The sequence below is a fragment of the Schistocerca piceifrons genome, chromosome 2 (assembly GCF_021461385.2).
Source record: "Schistocerca piceifrons isolate TAMUIC-IGC-003096 chromosome 2, iqSchPice1.1, whole genome shotgun sequence".
In the NCBI taxonomy this organism is placed as follows: Eukaryota; Metazoa; Arthropoda; class Insecta; order Orthoptera; family Acrididae; genus Schistocerca; species Schistocerca piceifrons.
The window spans coordinates 988,067,690-988,091,159 of NC_060139.1; the positions used below are offsets into that span (position 1 = coordinate 988,067,690).

General features: G+C 40.7%; 1 protein-coding gene across 1 annotated transcript in view; it reads left to right on the plus strand.

Moving 5' to 3' along the window:
* Nucleotides 1-6,615: 6,615 nt before the first annotated feature.
* LOC124776042 (carbonic anhydrase 1-like) overlaps nt 6,616-23,470 on the plus strand; it is a 142,452-nt gene continuing 125,597 nt past the window's right edge. Inside the window, exons 1-2 of the mRNA XM_047250882.1 lie at nt 6,616-6,645; nt 23,208-23,231. The gene's annotated coding sequence lies outside the window, so the exon portion shown is untranslated. The remainder of the gene's footprint in view (nt 6,646-23,207; nt 23,232-23,470) is intronic.

Genomic DNA, 23,470 nt, shown 5'->3' on the forward strand with positions numbered 1-23,470 from the left:
CTACGGCTCTCTCAGGATGTGTAGACTGAGTGGCGGCGTTGATAGGCGTAAAGTCCCCCCTGCATCAGCGGCAGCATGATGTACTATGGTGTCAGCACTTCTGTAGAAGGGAGGGCAGCTGTACTATCCCAGTCACGACCCACAGCCGCGTGGGCAGGAATCCAAATGCTGCTAGGCGATCCTGGAGTGTCGCACCAGTGAAGTGGCACCAACTCCCAGAAGGCGGACATGGCGCTAGTAGATGGCGTTGTGGTGGCAGCTGGCTGAGCTCATGGTGGCTGCTTGCTCTCACTTGGTGCAACAGTGTCCAGCCAGGCGCCTTTTATATAATCTATCTGTAAATACTCTGCTTGGCAAAATTAATGGATCGTTTATTCGAAAGCCCAAAATTGTCGCCCATTGCAAAGTATAAGTTTGAAATTTGACTCAAATGTGTCTACAACCCTCCTCTGTAGTGGTGCAAAATCGTGCAGCCCTATGACGTCACCCGCTGGCTCGACGACGTTTCAAACAGAAGAGTGTCGACAAGTGCGGAAAAGACACACTTCCACTCAGAAACGACACAAAAGGCCTCGAGGTGGCGTAAATGTAACCACCTCTTTCCTTTGGGGGTTCATTGCCGCACCTTCTCCGGTCAAAAACGACAGTTCTCACTGCAATGTGCAACGAAACGACGTCCTTGACAACCTTTGACGCTGCTGACACCCCCGGACATTACAACCTCTCTCTAAGGACTTTGTGAGCATGACCGCACCCCATTGGAGTGCAGGCGACCGCAGGTTTTGCTCTCATGTGCACTTGGGACCGTTTAAAATCATTTGACAGAATTTAAATGTGATCCAAAGCAGCAAAGAGAGCTTATGCTTTTTCTTATTTCATGCCCTCCTGTGAGATGTGATCATAGAGAGATGTGACATTAACACAGGCATGATTAATGGCGAAGGGTCTCTCTAAGACTTGCTCCCCCCCCCTCCCCCCTGTTTCGCAACACTCTTAGTGGCACATATCCACATTTATTGGAAATTTTGAAACTGTGCCTTCACAGAGAATCCTGCTGCCTGCAGGCAGCCTACTAACACCAGAGGTCTGTCGAGTGGTTGCCTGCCTGCAGGTACATTTCTTTGCTCAGTAGAGATAACTGTGGTGTGGTGCATTCTCATGTTGGAATTTGAATTTCCCGACATTTTTCTGGGGGATGAGAGGGGGTTAGGTTAGTGGAGGTAGCCCAATTGACCTTCTTCCCACCAAAATTCAAACTTCCCACCAAAATCCGCCATCTTGAACGATGTCATGGCCGCCATCTTAGATGACGTCATCGCCGCCATCTTGGATACATGGAACAATGGAGAGTGTGCTTGTACCAGCCTTGTTCCAATACTCATGCTCCTTCACCATGCCGAATTGGCTTCTTTCTGTGCTGCATACAAACACAGTCCCATGTCACACTGTAGATACACACACACCAGCCACCAGCAGAGCATGTGGGCTCCAGTTAAAATCCCCCACCGCCAATGATGTGAAGAAGACAAGTAAGCATCGAAATCGACTCAACGATGAAAAGAAACTGGCGCCAGCAACGCACCAGCTCAATGATTCTTTGCATTTTCGTTGCTTTTATGAATGTTTTGTAAGTGTAGTATTTGTTTTGACGTGAAAGAAACATCATGTGGTTCTTTTGACGTTTACTATATTTGTTCATGGAAAATAACTGCATCTTTGTTTTCCAATAATCATTAAGTGACATAAGGTCTTCCTGCATTTTATTGACCATCGACTGACTTGTTGCCGCACGGGATTAGCCGAACAGTCTAAGGCGCTGCAGTCATGGACTCTGCAGCTGGTCCTGGCGGAGGTTGGAGTCCTCCCTCGGGCATGGGTGTGTGTGTTTGTCCTTAAGATAATTTAGGTTAAGTAGTGTGTAAGCTTAGGGACTGATGACCTTAGCAGTTAAGCCCCATAAGATTTCACACACATTCGAATATTTTTTTGACTGACTTGTTAGTACTGCTTTAATGAGCTGCCACCGGCCTGCATTCTCACCACGGCTCTCCAACGCCGCCCAGAGCTGTGCATGTGTTCGTGGTCTTGTAAATTATTGAGTAAGGGAGCCTACTGTGATCATTGCCTTGAGCACCGTTATTTAATCAACACAACTGCTTATCAATTCATAGTAATTAAAGAACAAATCCAAACACTTAAAAAATTAAATTGTAAGAAAAAGTAATCAAAATTATTTAATGAGCAAAGAGGGATAAAAAATAGTCACAAATAAATATTTTAGCCTAAAGATGTCAAGTGGTGCATTCATTCAGCCAGTGTAAGATTGCTTGCAGTATTTTTGACGAGATTCTTGCAGATTCTAGAAGGTAACATATTTTAAAGTTTTTTTGTAGAAAACGGTTTTGAACTACAGTTATGAGCCAAGTATATTCAATACACATCTTTTGTATATAAGGTATCTTACATTACACTTTTCAAAGTAATTCTTTTATTAACAAACTTGATCATTGAAGTGAATTAAGCAGTCATTATCCTTAGTTTAACTGTTGGGCGAAGTAAGTATTGCCTGTTTTAAGTCGGTCAGGAAATGAAGACAGATTGCGTTGTAATAGTATTTTTGTGTGCCAACATTCATAGAGACAAAAGGGTCATTTTATACAGGACAGTTCTGTATAGGCTGTAGCCTCCCAACAGAAAATAATTACAATATTCTCGTTTGAGTTCCCAATAGAAAAATTTCTTTCCAATAATAAAATTTCAAGTTTTAATGTGACCTTCCATTAAAGACTGACTGCATATCGATTAATAAGTTTTGATTTCAGCAGCGCTGCGTCATGGCCCTGTGAAATCATCCTGAATAAATTGAAAAATTCTTACCTCACAGTGATGTCGCCGGATAACGCTATCTATATATCCGCTCCTATAATAAATTTCTGGCACAGCCCAGTGCAGTGCTGGCCACTAGATTTTCATTTGTAGGAAAACAACTGATTTTCTTTTGCTTAATCAATATGAGTATGCACAGGAAAAATTTGTAAAATCTTGAAACTCAGATAAATGACTGGCGAAAGTTTTCTTCAGAACAAAAGTTATTATAGAAACATTTCTGCAAGGAATTACATGGGACTTTAACATTACAATTGTGGTTAAATCAGTTGTGGCAAAAATATGCGCACGTCAACAAAGAACAATATATATTATATATATATCTTTTACCTTATACCACATCGCTCAGGCACCGCCATCATTCTGCACGACGGGCACAACACAAGTCAACCGCTGCACCGCCCTGTACGAACTCCACAACTCAAGTGCCCTGTGCGAGCTACAAAACACGACTGCTCTCTGCGGGCTACTAAACTCGACGTACTGCCGACAATGCTCTGTCCTACGATTTTGTTATAGCATAGATAGTCCATACCGCAGACAGCGCGTGAGCAATCCATCGAAACTGCATCTGCTCAAGTGCACTAGCGAATAGTAATGCACCCCTAATGAACCCCTTACAAGGCATTTCAGTGTACATCAGATTATTTTAAAACTCAGGTATCTAATAAGAAGTACCAGAGATAGAAAGACATCTTTGGTACAGCTCTCTTATGTGAATACTTCCTCCTCTGCAGGCAATGAGGGAACTATTACCACTTGTCGACTTGACTGCGAGTGGCATGTCAGTGGTAAGCCTAGGGTCACTGAAAGGGTCGGGGCAGATATAAAAAAAACTGAGGGTTTTCCGTTCGTCTCCCTAAGAAATAGGTTCGATGGTGTTGTCAAGTCTATTATGAATGCTGGATGTGGCAATTGTAAACCACGACGAGGGCAAGAAGTAACAGGCGCAAGACATTATGGGCCTAGGAAATGACAAGTGCAGAATGTGATGGGTGCAGGCCAAAATTGATGTAACCACGAGAGAAAGAGGCCATGATGGTGCAGACTATATGGGTACCGTCATTTTAGGCACTGGACAGTGTTGGATCAGGCTACGGTAGATGCAGGCATGACGGACACAAGGTATAAAGACGCACACATATTGACAATTAACGTGGTAACTGTGTCATATCAAGAACAGTAATCTACGAAAGAGATGTTCCAACATTTGGATGCGTTTATCACTGAGTGGAACACGACTTATCTATGAATATAATGGCTCCGTTTTTTAAAGATAACTGTTGTAAAACGATTAAGTTTCTATGAGTCCTACATCTACATCTACATCCATACTCCGCAAGCCACCTGACGGTGTGTGGCGGAGGGTACCCTGAGAACCTCTATCGGTTCTCCCTTCTATTCCAGTCTCGTATTGTTCGTGGAAAGAAGGATTGTCGGTATGCTTCTGTGTGGGCTCTAATATCTCTGATTTTATCCTCATAGTCTCTTCGTGAGGTATACGTAGGAGGGAGCAATATACTGCTTGACTCTTCGGTGAAGGTATGTTCTCGAAACTTTAACAAAAGCCCGTACCGAGCTACTGAGTGTCTCTCCTGCAGAGTCTTCCACTGGAGTTTATCTGTCATCTCCGTAGCGCTTTCGCGATTACTAAATGATCCTGTAACGAAGCGCGCTGCTCTCCGTTGGATCTTCTCTATCTCTTCTATCAACCCTCTCTGGTACGGATCCCACACTGCTGAGCAGTATTCAAGCAGTGGGCGAACAAGCGTACTGTAACCTACTTCCTTTGTTTTCTGATTGCATTTCCTTAGGATTCTTCCAATGAATCTCAGTCTGGCATCTGCTTTACCAACGATCAACTTTATATGATCATTCCATTTTAAATCACTCCTAATGCGTGCTCCCAGATAATTTATGGAATTAACTGCTTCCAGTTGCTGACCTGCTATTTTGTAGCTAAATGATAAGGGATCTATCTTTCTATGTATTCGCAGCACATTACACTTGTCTACAATGAGATTCATTGCCATTCCCTGCACCATGCGTCAATTCGCTGCAGATCCTCCTGCATTTCAGTACAATTTTCCATTGTTACAACCTCTCGATACACCACAGCATCATCTGCAAAAAGCCTCAGTGAACTTCCGATGTCATCCCCCAGGTCATTTATGTATACTGTGAATAGGAACGGTCCTATGACACTCCCCTGCGGTACACCTGAAATCAATCTTACTTCGGAAGACTTCTCTCCATTGAGAATGACATGTTGCGTTCTGTTATCTAGGAACTCTTCAATCCAGTCACACAATTGGTCCGATAGTCCATATGCTTTTACTTTGTTCATTAAACGACTGTGAGGAACTGTATCGAACGCCTTGCGGAAGTCAAGAAACACGGCATCTACCTGTGAACCTGTGTCTATGGCCCTCTGAGTCTCGTGGACGAATAGCGCGAGCTAGGTTTCACACGACCGTCTTTTTCGAAACCCATGCTGATACCTACAGAGTAGATTTCTAGTCTCCAGAAAAGTCATTATACTCGAACATAATACGTGTCCCAAAATTCTACAACTGATCGACGTTAGAGATATAGGTCTATAGTTCTGCACATCTGTTCGACGTCCCTTCTTGAAAACGGGGATGACCTGTGCCCTTTTCCAATCCTTTGGAACGCTACGCTCTCCTAGAGACCTACGGTACACCACTGCAAGAAGGGGGGCAAGTTCCTTTGCGCACTCGGTGTAAAATCGAACTGGTATCCCATCAGGTCCAGCGGCCTTTCTTCTTTTGAGCGATTTTAATTGTTTCTCTATCCCTCTGTAGTCTATTTCGATATCTACCATTTTGTCATATGTATGACAATGTAGAGAAGGAACTACAGTGCAGTCCTCCTCTGTGAAACAGCTTTGGAAAAAGACATTTAGTATTTCGGCCTTTAGTCTGTCATCCTCTGTTTCAGTACCATTTTGGTCACAGAGAGTCTGGACATTTTGTTTTGATCCACCTACTGTTTTGACGTAAGACCAAAATTTATTAGGATTTTCTGCCAAGTCAGTACATAGAACTTTGCTTTCGAATTCATCGAACGCCTCTCACATAGCCCTCCTCACACTACATTTCGCTTCGCGTAATTTTTTTTTTGTCTGCAAGGCTTTGGCTATGTTTATGTTTGCTGTGAAGTTCCTTTTGCTTGCTTGGCACATACTCATCTGACGCATATTGTACGATGGTTTTGAATCAAACTGATACACGAAAAACAATTACCAACATACACAAGGATGTAAGGTGGAGCGCAAGATAGAAATGGGGAAGGTTGCGAAAGGAAATCGATAGAGTCCTTTAAATGGAACCGCCCGGCATTCACCTTAAGTGACTTAGGAAAAATTTCTGAAATTCTAAATGTTGATGACTGCTTGGGGATTTCAACCTTCGTCCTCCCACCTACGAGTTCCGTATCTTACTTTTCCGTCACCTCTCCCGCCTATCCCGTGTAAGAGAATTTTCCACAGTGTTTATGAGAAAGTTGTCGCTCTTATCAATACACTGCTGTCGCGTGTTTAACTATCGCTTACCGATCATAAAAGAACATGATAGGCTGGTTGTCCATCATGTTTTAACCGCCGACGTGCAACAAAGTGTATCGGTGGTGGGGAAGCTAGCTGTATATATAGCGCTTCAGCCGCTGTGTCCCAGGCAATGAGCTGCAGGATGGCGCCCGTGAGGAAGACCTTCGCCGTTGTTGTGTTGATCTGCTCAGGTACTTAAACACGTATTTTCTCGCAATAATTGGAGCGTCTTGTAACACTCTCTAAACATTTTCCGGACTGTTAATTGAAATAAAGAAAGCAGCTTAAAGCTAGTTCGTGACCGGGGTACACAGTCAAGTGCAATAGACTTGGGAAGGGAGATGTTGCAAAGGTATTCCAGGGCACCATACTAACATTGAAGCGAACTGAGGTTCCATTGTAGTCCAACACACCGTTGAATTTTAGCATAGACAAATGTGTTCTTTCGAAACATAAATACTCTGCAGTCATCCCTTCGTCTCACAAACTGATGACGGTTAATCTCTACGCGGGCCACAATGAGATACTATTTGTCACACGCCAGATGACAAACTCTCTCTCCTGTGGGGTTCCTACAGCTGTCGTCACTTCCCACATGTCTCTCGCCATCAGTGTGTATCTCCCCGCGAGTCCTCTTCCATTTCTCATGATTTCTTTTACTCCATCTAAGCAGGCAACCTTCGATCTTCTTCTTCTTCCTTGAGGATAGTATATCAAGATCTTTTTTGGCACTCTGTCATCTGTCATACGCAATCCATGTCCATACCAGGCTAGTTGCCTTCCATTTATTCTATCTGTGATGTTTTACTCGGTCTAGTAATTTTAGATTTGATACAGTACAGGAGTGATTGCACTGCTGCAAATGTTTTTAAGACATTATTTTATGACATTTTATGTGAGTACCACAATTCCACAGTAGTCTTTACAGATGGGTCGAAACAGGGGGAATCCGTTGTTGGTTGCTCTGTTGTTTTCCCTCATAGTCTTCAAAGATCCGAGTGCCTCGAGACTTCAGGACGCCCTCCTCCAATTACAACGCCTGGGCTAGGAGGTGTCTTTCTGCTGGGTGCCAGGGCATCTGCGTATTGCAGGGAATGAAAGGGCGGATGTAGCAGCCAAGGAGGCGTGACGTGATTCTCAGTTATTTCACTGTGCCTTCCCCCTGCATGCTATCACCTATCTGTTGAGGTACAGAGTCATGTGTTGATGGGAAGATGAGTGCGCCTCGTATAGCCCACTATGCGGACGCGTCGTACCTCCTTTGAGCAACGGAGACGGGATGAGGTCCTACTCACTCGTCTTCTCATAGGGCACAATCCTCCGACGAATGGCTCTTGCTCCGGCGAGAGGACCCTCCAGTATGAGGTGCTTGCGCTTGCAGATCACTGTGCGCCACATTTTACTAGACTGTATTTTATTTTCGGACGAGAGAACACCAGCAGATTTGCTGGCAGATCTGCCCTCTATTTTAAGTGACTTTCAAACGAACGTTGTGCGACTTATAAGGTATTGTGATGTGCCTAAAATTTTAGGAAGACGTTTTCATTGTGTTAACACGGTGACTGGCTCACCTACGTTTTTTGTAGTTGGTCAGCCAGTTTCATTTCCATGTGTCTTTCTTTTAGCTCTTCTACTATTTTACTCATGTTTTAATCCGAGGTGTAGGACCTTCCACCCTTTCTTAGTTGTCTGAAGGCAAATGACACAGTAATTGTGTGGCTCAACGAAAGTGAGGCGGGAGTCAATGAGTGCCATTTTATAGATTTTCTCCTCACTGTGTACAACAGGTTTGGCGATTTTATCCACATTCGTTTGTTTTAACGAACGTAAGGCACTGACAACCTCGCCGTTAAGCGCCCATAAGCTTCAAACGCGCACGCACACACACACACACACACACACACACACACACACACTCACTCTCTCTCTCTCTCTCTCTCTCTCTCTCTCACACACACACACACACACACACACACACACACACACACACACACATACAGTGTTATTTCCCTAACCGTTGTATTTCTTACGTGGTCTCGCTGAGATAGTCTATACGATCTTCTGAAATTGTACATTTCTACAAACCTCAATTTGGTCTTATTTTTTCCCAGCATAGCATCCACAGGTCGTTATAAGTTCTGCAATACTACTATGTACCATTTTACTAAGTAGTAAAGGAGTTTTGCTATTTGGCGAGCGAAATAACTGATGATGGTCGAAGTAGGGAGGCTATAAAATGTAGACTGGCAATGACAAGGAAAGTGTTTCTGAAGAAGAGAAATTTGTTAACATCGAGAATAGATTTAAGTGTCAGGAAGTCGTTTCTGAAAGTATTTGCATGGAGTGTAGCTACGTATGGAAGTGAAACATGGTCGATAAATAGTTTGGACAAGAAGAGAATAGAAATGTGGTGCTACAGAAGAATGCTGAAGATTAGATGGGTAGATCACATAACTAATGAGGAGGTATTGGATAGGATTGGGGACAAGAGAAGTTTGTGGCACAACTTGACTAGAAGAAGGGATCGGTTGGTAGGACATGTTCTGAGGCATCAAGGGATCACCAGTTTAGTATTGGAGGGCAGCGTGGAGGGTAAAAATCGTAGAGGGAGACCAAGAGATGAATACACTAAGCAGATTCGGAATGATGTAGGTTGCAGTAGATACTGGGAGATGAAGAAGCTTGCACAGGATAGAGTAGCATGGAGAGCTGCATCAAACCAGTCTCTGCACTGAAGACCACAACAACAGCATCTTACTTACTTACCAGGTACGTTATAAGATCCTTACCTGAGGGTTTAGGTTCTGAATTGGTGGTTTTTCATGCCTCGACGTGCTGCCCCTCTGCTATTACATTCCCTACATTTTCTTGGTTTCATAAATCTTCATTCTTTAGAAACTTCACTTCTGTCCCCACTTATGACACTCTTCTAATACTTTTCTTAGCATAGAGCAGATATCATCCTCTTCACTGACCACCATTACGTGATCATCTGCGAAGGACATGCACGAGACGCCCAACAGTGCAGTTCAAAAATACGTTGCCATCCAGTTTTACCGGCGTGGTAGACGTGAACACCACCGCAGTATTCAGTCGTATAACGTTCACACTACTCTCATTTTATAGTCACTCATCGTTCAAATTACGGCAATTGTTGAGGGTTTGTTCGCGGTGAAAGAGACACATTCAGCCGCTGAAGTCATAACTAACATGGGGACATTCCGCTGTCGGCACTTCGACTTCGACTATCGATACCGTCACTTATATGTGGACAATTACGCTAAGCAACGGCTTGTGGTTTCCTTACAAACTTTACACTAAATTTTCCGCATAATACACCACTGATACGTCTATAATGTCAAAATAACACCCTGCAATAAAAATCACTTGTATTCAGTGTAACATTAGAAATTCAGTTTTACAGTAACCGTTAATATTCAGAATTTGTTGCTCTCCCATTAAATTTTATTTCTGTGACCTGTTTTGTGGAAATCTTATTGTCAGGCCATGACGATAATACGAGAACATCGAGAACAATTGACACTTGTTTTTGTATGTCTTACAGAGTTACAGCAGGAACCATATTATTGTAAGATCAATTTTAAATAAGTTTGTGGGGACCTTGATTCTGCATTTCAGTAACGAGCTGGATAATTTCACTAGTACCGAGAGAATACACCTGACATTTTTGTGTATTCCTTATTTATTTTTCCTGTAAATTATCACAGAAAACGGTTTGTAGTACAGGTGGATGGTGACAAATAATTTTATAAATTTAAGATGGTGTTGGTAGGAAATTTAAAGCGTTAATATGGCAGAAAAATTCGAAATAAATTTAAAAAATTCAAGTTGGGAATAAAGTCTTGCTTCTCCCATTCCCCCTCTCTCTTGTCCTCTTGAGCCAATCACATTGTGGTTTTCAAATGATGCAAAAAAGTAACAAGTTGATGCAAAATGGAAAAGAAACTTATCTCTGATTTAGGTAAGCACGTGTGCACAGTCACACCCTCTCCTCCCTCCCTCCCTCTCTCTCTCTCTCTCTCTTTCTCTCTCTCTCTCTCACACACACACACACACACACACACACACACTGTGTAGTGTATCACCTCCCTCTCCTTTCCTTCAGTCAGAGCCTAGAATTCTGACCACATTTAAAATGAAGCAGCCAATTACAATATAAGCCCATCTGGGCTTTGTTCAGAAGTATCCAAAAGTTCTGAATTCTTTATCAAAAAATACGCCACACAGTTCAAAAAGTATCTGAATTGCATAAAAAGACAAAAAAATTGTCAACTATATTTTTATTATTAACTCAAATAATCGTTTACGGTTTGGCTCTCCAGTTGCAACAGTAAATTTCATTGAAAGCTATATATGATTTGCCGTGGGATCTTAGAGTGAGTATATAACAACCTCCATAAGGGGTTACAAAACAACATTGGCTTATCCAACGTAATAGATGAATTACTAATACATAATTTTCAAACATGACTTATACTTTAAGCTGTATTCTACTAAACTACAAGAATGCAAAATAAAAACAAGTGCTGCTTTCATGATCCTGTTGCTTGTTCTCATCAATAGATGGCTGTATCGGTAAAATGATCAAAGTTCGATAGGTGCACCATAGCGTAAGACACAACAGAATCTCACATTAATTACTTACTGAATCTATGATGTTTGTGAAATGTGAAAATATTCTTTCCAGTTTTGCAAAAATGCATCAGAAACGCAAAAGTGCAGTGTTTATGCCAAACTGGTGCCAAAAACATGACTGAATACTTAAAATAAGTACTACAATGCTATTTTCATGCCTAAACACATGTGGCCCACTAAACAGTCATATAAACTTCTTATAAAATGAGTATGAAACATACGCTCGGTAAATAGAAACTAACATCTTATCATGCAGTATAATATAAGAACAAGTACAAAAATACACTCCATAAATTATTGAGATCAATATTTGCTTCTGCAATATAATTAACGAATCTGTAATACGTAGTTATCGAAAATGTATTTTACTTTAAATAATGATCCTTAGAACTTCTAAAAGCTGAAACAGAATCAAACACTGGTGTAAGATGATATTATTTGTCATCACCAATAGGTGGAGACATTCATAGTTTGATCAGAATACCACGCTTGGTTTACGACAAACAGGGCCACATATTAAATCTTTTTCATGTATGTGACACTTGTTACAAATAACATGATAAACTAGAAGCTGGCATTACAGTTTAGATCTAGCAGATTGATGCCATTAAATTAACACGACCTGGCTTATAACAGCAGAAAATGTATGATAGCTAAAATACTACGCTAAGCAGGGAAGCACACAAACAAATAGGCAGTCTGATCTACCAGAAAAATGTAATTAATTACATGTACTGTAGTGTAGGTCACAATACATCTAAAATTAAATATTCCCACATTTTAAAATTTCTCAAGCACCAGTTTAGGAAGGACAATGATAGTGCATCTTTATACCCTAGAACAATATAATCCATGCCATTGCTAGACCCCATCCATTGATAAACGAACTTCAACCTTAGACTGGTTTCAACAGTTGCATTTGATAGGTCTGACCCCGTAACACGTCTCTCCCGAGGATACAATGTCAATTAATAAAGTTGTGCAATCGACATTTGACGAGACGGTATGGTATAATGGACCCTTATCAGTGTATCCTGAGTGTGGTCTCTAACTCTTCTCTAGCTTTTGACTATGACAGAGGATTCAATAGCTATGAAATCAGTTTTATCAATTAAAATATCTAGAATTTATTGCACTAGCAACGTTATGATTTGCAAGGAATAACAGTTTTCGTTCACAATTGCATATCAATTACTAAATACTCATGATTACTTGTTGGCGACAAATAAGCGTATTAAGGAAGATGTTCTGCAACCTATCGTTCAAAGACACGTGAATTTGTGTGGAGGTAAGAAATGGTTGCATAGCGTTGAATTGACAGTGAATGGAAGTGACGTTACTGTTGGGGCAGAAGGACCATTAAGAAGCTACCACTTTGCATTGAACGAACAGATCATTGTGCCTATATATCCTTCGTATGGCGCTCGCACATTGTCTTCTTACTAGGAGCTGCGTCGTCTGCCCTTGATTCTTATTGTTAGATCGCACGCTGGCCCTTCGTCACTGCCGTCAGATATGTGTTGTGGTGATGCCTGATCTTTCGGAGCAACTGTAAATTTCGCCTAATCAGTATTTCCATCTGAATAATACTCCTGCTATTCATCTCTGCATACACGGACCACACAATTCCTAGCTCTCAGTAATGAATCTCTAAACGTGGTCCCAGCTGTCATACGCGTCATTGGACCATGCCATTTCCGGCTTTTGCACACCTCATTCAACTTCTGTCCAGTTTTTACCACTAAAATCTGCCAATAGCATAAATTTCGTAAGATATCTCTTCCTGCTTCCTTCCGCTCTGTATTAACGCCTAGATCAATCCACTTATTTAGCGTCTTTTTCCGATCAGAAACTGTGACGTAAGACCTATGCCACTGCCCAGCAACCAATTACGAGATGTTTTCTTCCCACTAACATGATTTCACCACCGTGAGAATAGAGAAGGAAAAAAATACGTTCTGTTCTTTTAATACTGTCTGCGAGAGTCACTCGCACCATTATCCCAGCTCACAGTATTGGTGTTTGGTTAGCGTTCTAAGGTGTTACCCCCCGTTATTTCTCTTATGTTTGGCCACATACCGCAACCAAAGACGATGACAGAGTTGAAACGTCTCCAAAAAAATGGTGCACAAAGTAAATTTCTATATCTCGAAAGCAATCTCTTTGATAAAATTATTTATCATTTATTGAGTGCCGAAACACACACACACACACACACACACACACACACACACACACACACACACACTACTGCATGGTTATCGTAATATGCAGGTTCATTACAGACCACGAGAAAGTTCCAGGATAACTAAATTTGTATTATTTCTCAAAATATATAGGTTAGTTGCACCATACTTTCCAAGCTTCATGGAAATTCATATTAAATATTTGTAGTTGTAAACTGTCTGTGTAATTTATTAAGACGCACACAGCTCGTTTATTAGCATTATTTAAATAAGTTATAGGTTGGCAACTCGACAACAAGTTCGATATCTGTACCACACATTAAATTCATCAGAGCCACTGCCGCAAATGTAACTTACAGCTTAAAGTACACTGGGAAGTACAAACGTTAGTCTCAAGTATAAAACTTGTCTGCAAAACTGAAAGGGCGATATTCTTACCACACTTTTCAAGCACAACGGACGTTCAAATTAACTATTTCCACACCTAAATTGTTTGTATAACAGAGTAAAGTATTGTTTACTGAAAACTTTTCATTCGTCTAGAATAGTGCCTTAGATATAACTTACACCGTAAAGTACACTGAGAATTAGCAATTTAAACACTGAAAACATCGCAAAAAAGCGGTTCAATGTATGTACTGGATTGTATTTAGCATAGCAATGTGATCAGAATGTCTGCCACTAGCACAGTACGAAACGTTGTCATCTTCTGACGTTACACAGTGAAAAACTGTATTTCCTGTGTATAGATGCAGAAATATTATACATAATTTTTTGATGTATGATGCACACATGTGTGATGAAAATTAATGATGAGGCAGTACGGTAGATGAGGCAGGTATAGACACATCCGACAATCATTACTGTGCGTATTATTAGGTGGAGAGAATTAGAGTGAGTGGACAATATGGTCAGTGATGGTCAGTGGACAATGATTATCAGTGATTAATGATGATGATCAATGGTCAATTATTATTGCCGGTTTTTTCAGTGGAGAATGATGGTGTGTAGTCAATGATGGTGCTAGATCATTGTCTTTTGCAGTCCATTTAGCTTGTTCAGTTCTCCTGTATTTTCTGATCAAAAACGAACGCTGTTAGGCCAATGATGGCTTGAATACCATTACCCCAAACGAATGGTTTCATTGAATAACTGTCGGGTACAAACTAGAATTTACATTCGTGTCGTGTAATCAGTAGTATGTTTGCAGAAGCTGAGAAACAACCAATTAATTGTGAATTGTTCTGTGGCTTCAAACAATCTTAAGCAAAAACTAGCAAGAAAGCTCACACTATGTCTCTTAAATACAGAAGACAGCTGCCAAGTCGGCTTCAAAAGACCCAAACTTAATTGAGAACGTTGTGAACAAATAGTAGGTATGCCTGGTACAACATTCTTTGATCACAATCATTGATCACTGATCACCATTGATCACTGATCATCATTGATAACTTATCATCATTAAACTGATAATCATTAATCACTGATCATCATTGAGCAATGATCATCATCAGTGACCACAGATCATCTTCATTGATCAGTGATAATAATTTGCCACTAATCATCATTCTCCAGTGACCAGTCTGGGGGTCATCATTGACCCCTGTTTATCATCACTGATCACTGAACATCACCCATTCATTAACTATCACTGATCGCCATTGACCAGTAATCGTCATTCTCAACTGACCACCATTAACCACTGATCATCATTGACCACTGACTATCATTCTCTCCCCTTAAAGGCTGCAGTGTAGTTCTCCTCTGACCATCACTGTCCATTGACCTTCATTCTTCACCCAGTAGTGTACACAGTTATGATGGTTAGATATTTCCATATCTGTCTGTCTACTGTACTGCCGCATTATAAATTTTCGTCACACAAGTGCACACATGACATCTAAGAAATACATACAATATTTTCTACATTCTCATCAATACCTCTCTGATTTACACTTCCCACTAAACTCCCTCTCTCTGCAGTGGTTACTTTAATGATGCAACAGCATTGTAATATATGTTACAGAGGAAGCATAATTTTCCAGAGTGTATCAGTAGAAGATGACAATATTTTGTACTGTGCTGGTGGTAGGCATTCTCATCATATTGCTACGCTAAATGAATTCCGAGATATACAGTGAACAGCTTTTAGTGGTGTTGGCATTTTTCACTTCTCTAATTCTCAGAGTTTACTTTAGGCGGTAAGTTATATCTGCAGTAGTGTTCTAAATGTATGTAATGTTTTCAGTAGGCAATCTGTGTATACTTTAACAAGTGATACAAACAATTTAGAGGTGAAAAAAATTAATTTCAAGTTCCATTGTACTTGGAAAGTATAGTAGGAGTATCGCCGTTTCAGTTTTAGAGATGGATCTTAGACTTGATGTGGTATCATGTATCAGTACCACCCAATGGGCGTCACAGCGACGGAGTAAAAATTTCTGTCTGACGCCGATAATAGCCATGTGGATTCTGGTGGACACAATCGTGCGTGCCCCCTTAGCCACACCTCCAGCAGCTCTGTACTTCGAGTGACCTCTGCCACTGCAGTATAGGACGCCTCACTAGGGCTTGGAGTCGTTTCGCGGTGGGACACCACATGGACGCCACCTATTCGCGGCTGCTACATCATCGTTGTTTCTATTCAGTGAGCTGGACTATTTCTTGTTGCATCATTTATTATGATTTTTCATATTTTTGGAAAAATGAAAGTTACTGTATCTTCTGTTTGTTGTATTACTTGTTTACTAATCATTTCTGCTCCTATCCAGATTTCCTGTAACAACAAAAATGGTTCATATGGCGCTGAACACTATGACATTTAACATCTGAGGTCATGTCCCCTAGACTTTGAACTACTTAAACCTAACTAACACAAGGACATCACACACATCCATGCTCGAGGCAGGATTCGAACCTGAGACCATAGCGGTCTCGTGGTTCAAGACTGAAGCGCCTAGAACCGCTCGGCCACACCGACCGGCCCTATAACAACAGTTGCTGCACAACTCTGTAGCCCAACTCTCCTTGGGTGATTTCCCTAAATCGCTTCAGGCAAATGCCGGGATGGTTCCTTTGAAAGAGCACGGCCGATTTCCTTCCCAATCCTTCCCTAACCCGAGCTTGCGCTCCGTCTCTAATGACCTCGTTGTCGACGGGACGTTAAACACTAACCACCACCACCACCACCACCCAACTCTCCTTATAATTGTGTATAAAATCGCACAAAACGCGTGAGAGCCGTGATGGTAATTCTTGGTGTACTTAAAGCTGGAAGCTATACCTGCAGGAGGTCTCTAGATGAACCTTCTGAATAGTACAGATATCGAACTTTTCGGTGAGTTGCTAATCTGTAACTTATTTAAGTAGTACCAATAAGCGAGCTGTTTTTGTCTTAGTAAGCTACACAGACAATTTAGATGCAGAAGCAGAAGTGTTTAAGTTCCATGGAGCTAGAAAAGTGTAGTAGAACTGTGCAAATAGTATCGTTAAGAAATGCTACTCACCTTAACAGTTTTAAAAGTAGTGTCAGTATGCAAGCTGTGTGCATTTTAATCAGTAACATAGACAGTTTGGACGAGCAGACACTTAGTTTGCAAGTGCTTTGTGCTTGCAATAGTACACATATCGACAAGTAATACAATTGTAGTTGAATTTTTGTAGTGGTCTGAACTAATCTGCATGTTATGATAATGCAGATTTGTGTGTGTGTGAGTGTGTGTGTGTGTGTGTGTGTGTGTGTGTGTGTGTGTGTGTGTGTGTGTACTCGCTAATGAGAAATCATTTTTTCAACGAATTTACTTTATATATATACCGGCTGTTTCTTGTTGCACGATCTTCTTTGGAGACATCTGAACCATTTTATCGTATGTGTTCAAGTATGTGTGTAAAAATAAGATAAGTTCTCGTTCTCTATTACGAAAAACACTTTCTTCCTTCCATCACAATATCGTGTTTGGTCAGTTTGTTTGTTGTGTGTGTATGTGTGTTTTTTTCACACTGCCTGTTTTTATTAGATGTTCGTATTATTTAATAGTTGATTATGAGAAATACAGTCTATAAGCGTTTAGAGAGCCGTGATATAATAGACCTGATTGTAAAGATTGCAACATTCGTCAAAAGTTGTTATTGCACATAACCTGTAGTAGTCTTGAGTCATTCGCAGTGAAGGCAATAACTGTCTACCAATGTCACGATCACATTTTTCTAGTATATTTAAACTGAGGGTGTCTTGTGACTTACAACAAGAGTAGACCTAATTAATTACATTCTTCCAGTAAAACAGACTGCGTATTTGTTTAAGTGCTACTCTGTTTAGCGTAATACAAAAACACGTATTTTCTGCGGTTATAAACCTACTGAGACTCCACTCCTTTTCACATTCGCCAGACATCAGCAAAAACACCTGGCGAGTGCGTTAGCGTCACTTGCATAAATTACTGGGTTTAGGAGTGGACCCTTATTCTATGAAGAGCACATCGTTGTTTAGCTGTACAAAATTTGTTTAATATCTGTATTGTTGTCAAAGAAGCAGACGGGTTTACATAGATTGCGACATGACACTTTCATGACAGTTGTCAAGATAATGTGTTACGCCCTGATTAGCAGAAATAATACTGTACATAACAATATAAAATTTAAATAAAGTGTTCTTTACGAGATTTTTCTTACTTCTAGAGAGTGAAGCACTGTCTGAATTGATCAATATTATGACAAATCATCCAGTTCTGGTTCTAAGTTCAGTACTATTTAGGACGACGATCAAGTCTACAGAAGACGGTTAGTTTTTGTGACAAGATGAGCAAAAGATTACTCAAGGTTGCTCGAGTTCGCATTGGACGCAAGCTGGTGAACCAACAAGCTTACTCCTCTGCCAGCGACATTTACCTTTTAGCTGCAACGTACTGTCGGCTGCATGGCTGCTCTCGCCCTCTGAAAATCCTATAAAAAGCAAATCAAAATCTTTACTGATTTTATCAGCTGAAACTGTCCTATGTTTCTCGCCAGGCGAGAAACCATGCACTCATCCCTAGCCTGCAAACTATGGTGATATACACGTACATAGATGGAGCAGCGTGTAAGCTTCAATGCCCTCTCAAATCTCGCAAGTACAATTAACTACGTGGCTGTTTCGTTTCTCCGCTCTCGGAGCTCAACGACTCTTCAGCTAATTTCTAGCTAAATGTCAGCCAAAGTGGACGCAGTGTTCACACAAAATTCCTCTTTTGGCGTCATACAGAGCGTGATGAGCCCTTTTCTACATTTGACACTGGTTCAGAGGAGAGTCCATGAAGTTTTCGGTATTGTGTCCTTCGTAGCAAACCGTCCCCCATCTGTGTCCCTTCGTGCTTCACGCTACAACTTTTTCGTACCAATGGGAGTGTTCCTTTCATCTTGTGGAAAGTACACTTGCCAATCGCAAAGGGCCTCTTTTACTCCTTCTGAGTTTATTTTAGCCGATCGAACATTTTGTGTCGTCTTCTGACGCATAAAAGTTACATGCGTGCATCACGAGAGTACCACGGGCCTTTCATCTGATCAGTTGCGTCTTTGGCCTGTTTGTATTCATCTGGAAATTTCCCAACGCAGTTTACAAATAATTTCTCCGTCGCAGGCAGTGCTGGACCGCTACCTGCCGCCCTCGATGTATCGCCTGGCGCGTTTGTTATCTCTCTTGCTGTGGGTTACAAAACCTCTGTTAGAAGCCTTTTGTTGTGGGCCGTGACAGCGCAACTACCATCTGCCCCAAACTAAAATGTTTCTTCCAGTAGCTTTTTTCACTTTTTGTTCATTGACATGCAGGATTTGTGTTCGGTGTGTTAATACAGTCGAATCGAGTGTCATCCCTTTGCTTTACATGCTGTACATTTTGATAGGAAAATCTGCTCACTATTGCCGAAGTATGTCAGGTGACATATCCATCAACTTGTTATGATGTATAAACTCTCATGTAAGGTGCGAAATTAACATTCATTTAAGCTGTCACCTTACAGCCTGGTCAGGTTATTTTTACTGTATCGATCTGTTAGACATAAACTGTAATGCCAACTATTAGTTCATCATGTTTTTCGTAACCATTTAAGCACACATCTAGCACTGGATTGCTTACTTTAGATTTAAAAATCATGTTTTAGACCCTAATTTGACGGTTAAAAGTGCATATGAAAAATAACAATGTGATACTTGACGTAAACATTGCATTTTTAGACTTAGAAAGAAAACTGTGACTATTCACAAGCATAATACACGTGGAAAATATTTAATTTGATGCTGTTCTGTCTTTTCATCCAAGTTTGGTGCTCAGATGAAACTATGGATATTGTCACCTATTGGTGACTATTAGGAACCGTAACTTAAACAAGTTGTTGATCTTATGTTGAGTTTTTGAAGTTTTGAGGAATACTGCATAAAGTAAAACTCATTTCCAACAATGCTTATTAGTAATTAGTTAATCACATTACAGAGGCAACCGTTGATTTTTAGTTATTTATGAAGTGTATGTTTTGCGCTTGTCATATTATATTGCATAAGCAGATTGTGGTTTCTACCCGTTTATGGAGAGTATGTTCTATACTCACCGTTGTATTCCGTGAGAAGTTTACCTGCCTTTTGAGAATACCAGATGTTTTTAGGGGTGAGAGCAGCAAAGCAGTACTTTTGAGTTCGCTATCATGTTTTTGTCTCCAGTGTCATGTCAGCTTTGCACTTCCTTGCATTGGTGGTGCATTTTTGCAGATTTCCAAAGAATATTTTCACAATTGACGAGTATAATACATACGGTAAACAATTAATGTGAATTTCTGTCGTATCTGACATTAGGGTGCATCTATCGAACTCTGATATTTTACCAGTGGAGCCATCTGTTGATGAAGAAAAGCAACAGCAGCATAAATGGAGCAGTTATTATTATTTTGATTTCTTGCAGTTTAAAGTAGCATTTAAAGAAAAACTCATTCTTGACAACTATATATTACTAATCAATTTATTACACTGGATAAGCAAGTGTAGGTTTTTGACTATTTCTGGAGAGTATGGTAAATACTTTCTCTAACATTCCATAAGAAACCATATATAGGTTTATGTGAAATTTAGCGATGTAACTGGTGGGCCAGTCCATTAAAGATTTTTTAAAGGAATTAATGAAACACAGTTGACAATTTTTTTCTCATTTTACCCAATTCAGATACTTCTTGGTGAAGTATGTGACTTATTTTTTGATAAATAATTCGGGTCTTTCGGATACCTTTGAGAACAGTCCAGGTGTGACTACATTGTAATTGGCTCTTTCATTTAAATGGTGGATAAAGTACTGGGGTTTAATGGGAAGAGTGGAGAGGAGGAGAAGGTTGTACCTTATGGAGCATGTACATGCACATGCTCACCTTTGTGTGTGTGTGTGCTCTTACCTAACTCAGAGACAAATATCTTTCCCATTTTAAATGAACTTGTCTTTCCTATGCTTCATTTTAATACTACTCTGCAATTGTATCGAGAGGAGAGGGAGGCAGAGGTAGGGTACAAAGTGCAACTGTGCTAGTCCCACTGTCTTCGATTTTTAAAATTTATTTTGAATTCTCTGCCATGTTACAGTTTTAAAATACCCACCAACTCCATCTTTAATTTTGAACTTCCCTGATAATTTTTAAATTTCCCGTAAAGCCACCTTTGAATTTCGCACACGACTGCAGCGAACAGTGGTGGAACTTATGTGCCAGAATCCCCATAGATACACAAATGAGCAAACATTCTGGTACGATAGGGACTACAATTTTTAACAGATTATTAACAGTTATGTACCATGGTAGTAAGGAGGATACTGATAATTGCACATTCAAAGCAGAACCACCCACGATGTGACCAAGTTCAAACGACTTCCTGCAGATTCAGATGAAAAACAACTGACAAACTGTTCCCCAGCAAATGATTCACCTCTGGCATGAATGTACGTTCGTTTCGCTGACACAAAGCTCTACCCAAACTGTTTCTCACATCTCACTATCAGCACTGCAATAATTCCTTAAAACATCTTCATCTTTAAGCGTTACCACATACTCCAATATATTCCCTCAGAATTAGTCCCATTTCAATTGTTTTTCAGGTCCTTTTCCATTACCCAGTTCCTCGTAATGTTCATCGAGATTTCACTCGATCAACTCCGACCCTACTATGAGTTGCCTTCCTATACTGCACCTCATCTTTCCTTCACGCAGTCGTATGGCATTCAACTGTTTTAAGATCCGATCGTCAGATAGACTATCTGCGGAGAGGCTCACCAGCTCCTACACATACATCCTCAGCAGCACAGCAACGCCAACACCATTACCGCCGAAGTAGTTGGTTAACATATCAAGCAGAAAAGTTTCAATTAGCGAAATATGTAGTTTCCCTTATGTAACTTCAAGTCGAAGCACAATCAGCATGATGCATCTCATCGTCAGTAGCTCCCTTATTTATCATCACAAAGAGCGTGTAGAACCTCCCATTCCAAATGCCATGCATACTACTACTACAAGGGACTGATTTGTGGAGTAAATCTACGTAATGACTACACATATTTTCAAGTTATGTTCACTAAAATCATATATCAAATAAATAAAATGTCAGCTGAAGGAATCGCAAAATCATTTCAAAAATTCATCACAGCTGCTGATCCTGTTGCAATGAAGATTATAAAGCTACAATAACAAGCTTAAACCTGCTATTCCCATAAATAACAAACAAAACAACTTGTGGCTAGGGCCTCCCGTCGGGTAGACCGTTCGTCTGGTGCAGGTCCTTCTGGTTGACGCCACTTCGGCGACCTGCGCGTCGATGGGGATGAAATGATGATGAGTAGGACAACACAACACTCAGTCCGTGAGCGGAGAAAATCTCCGACCCAGCCGGGAATCGAACCCGGGCCCTTAGTATTGACAGTCTGCCACGCTGACCACTCAGCTACCGGGAGCGTACATTCCCATATACGTGAAAGACCTATGACCTGTACCAACCCATCTGCTCCTGTAAATGAAAGGGGAGCACACTTTCCAGCGCTTCTGCAGGAACCATCATCCAATCTGCCTATCAATATATCATTCCATCCAAACAACTTCTTACACGCCACTACTTTCCCCGAAGGTATTCGTTAATGCCATCCTCCAAAATATTCATCGTTCACCGTTTTGAGCACCCCTCACATTCTTTCAAATTGATGTTGGCCTACCAGCCATATTCCATGCAGATCCCAGTGTCACAGTTCCAGAACCACTCCCACTTCCTTCTCTTATGGTTAGACACTATCGTAGAATACTGTCTTTGTTGTACCCTATGAAAGGGCAGCAATATCCTTCACTTTCCTGCAATCTCACAATGCTCTCCGTAACAAACTCGCGTTCAGTTCACATTCCTGAACCAACTCCATAATCCCATCCGACTTTCATCTCCCTCTTTACAATCCTACTTCTTCAGTGTAAACTTGAGCTGATAATCAAGCTTCATTAACATAATTATCTTCAACATCAATATCGTCATCATCATATTCTGTATCAACTACAAAGTTTCAAAAACTCATCATCACATAACGCAACACAAGCATTACCTTTTACCGCATCCAGTCAGTGGAGGGCATGTGCCTTCTTCCAAGACACAGACAATTTTTATTCTCCTGGTCACAAGAGAAAGAAGTAACCAAAGGAAGAAAGAGAGTCCTTTTTTAATGTCTCAAAAAACGTCACAGTGTGGATAGATCATTAATAACTTAGAACCAAATGAATTTAATGTCAGGAGAGGTATATAACAGCAATGAAGCATTAGTAAACGTGTCTTTACATGTTCAGCACACGCTAGAACTAATACTTTAGAATATTTTATAGGGTGTTGGATATATAGTTACGCTACGTGGAATTACAACAAAGTTTTCTTATCTGTTTCAGGTGTCTGGTGGGGATCCGAGGCTCGTAAGTATCAACGTTAGTTTCATTATTAAAGCGTAATCACAGAACAGTGTGCAAGCTACTCATTAATAAAATACCTCCACAGCTACATTAAATTCAAGTTTACAGACACGTTGCCTCCATATTTACCACACTACATTCCAAGAGACTATTGTCTTAAGATTTGTTTTGCTTTGGAACTGGTCATCAGCGATGATGTTGTAGAAAGAGAGAATCTTATTTGTCTGTACATTGTGAGATGT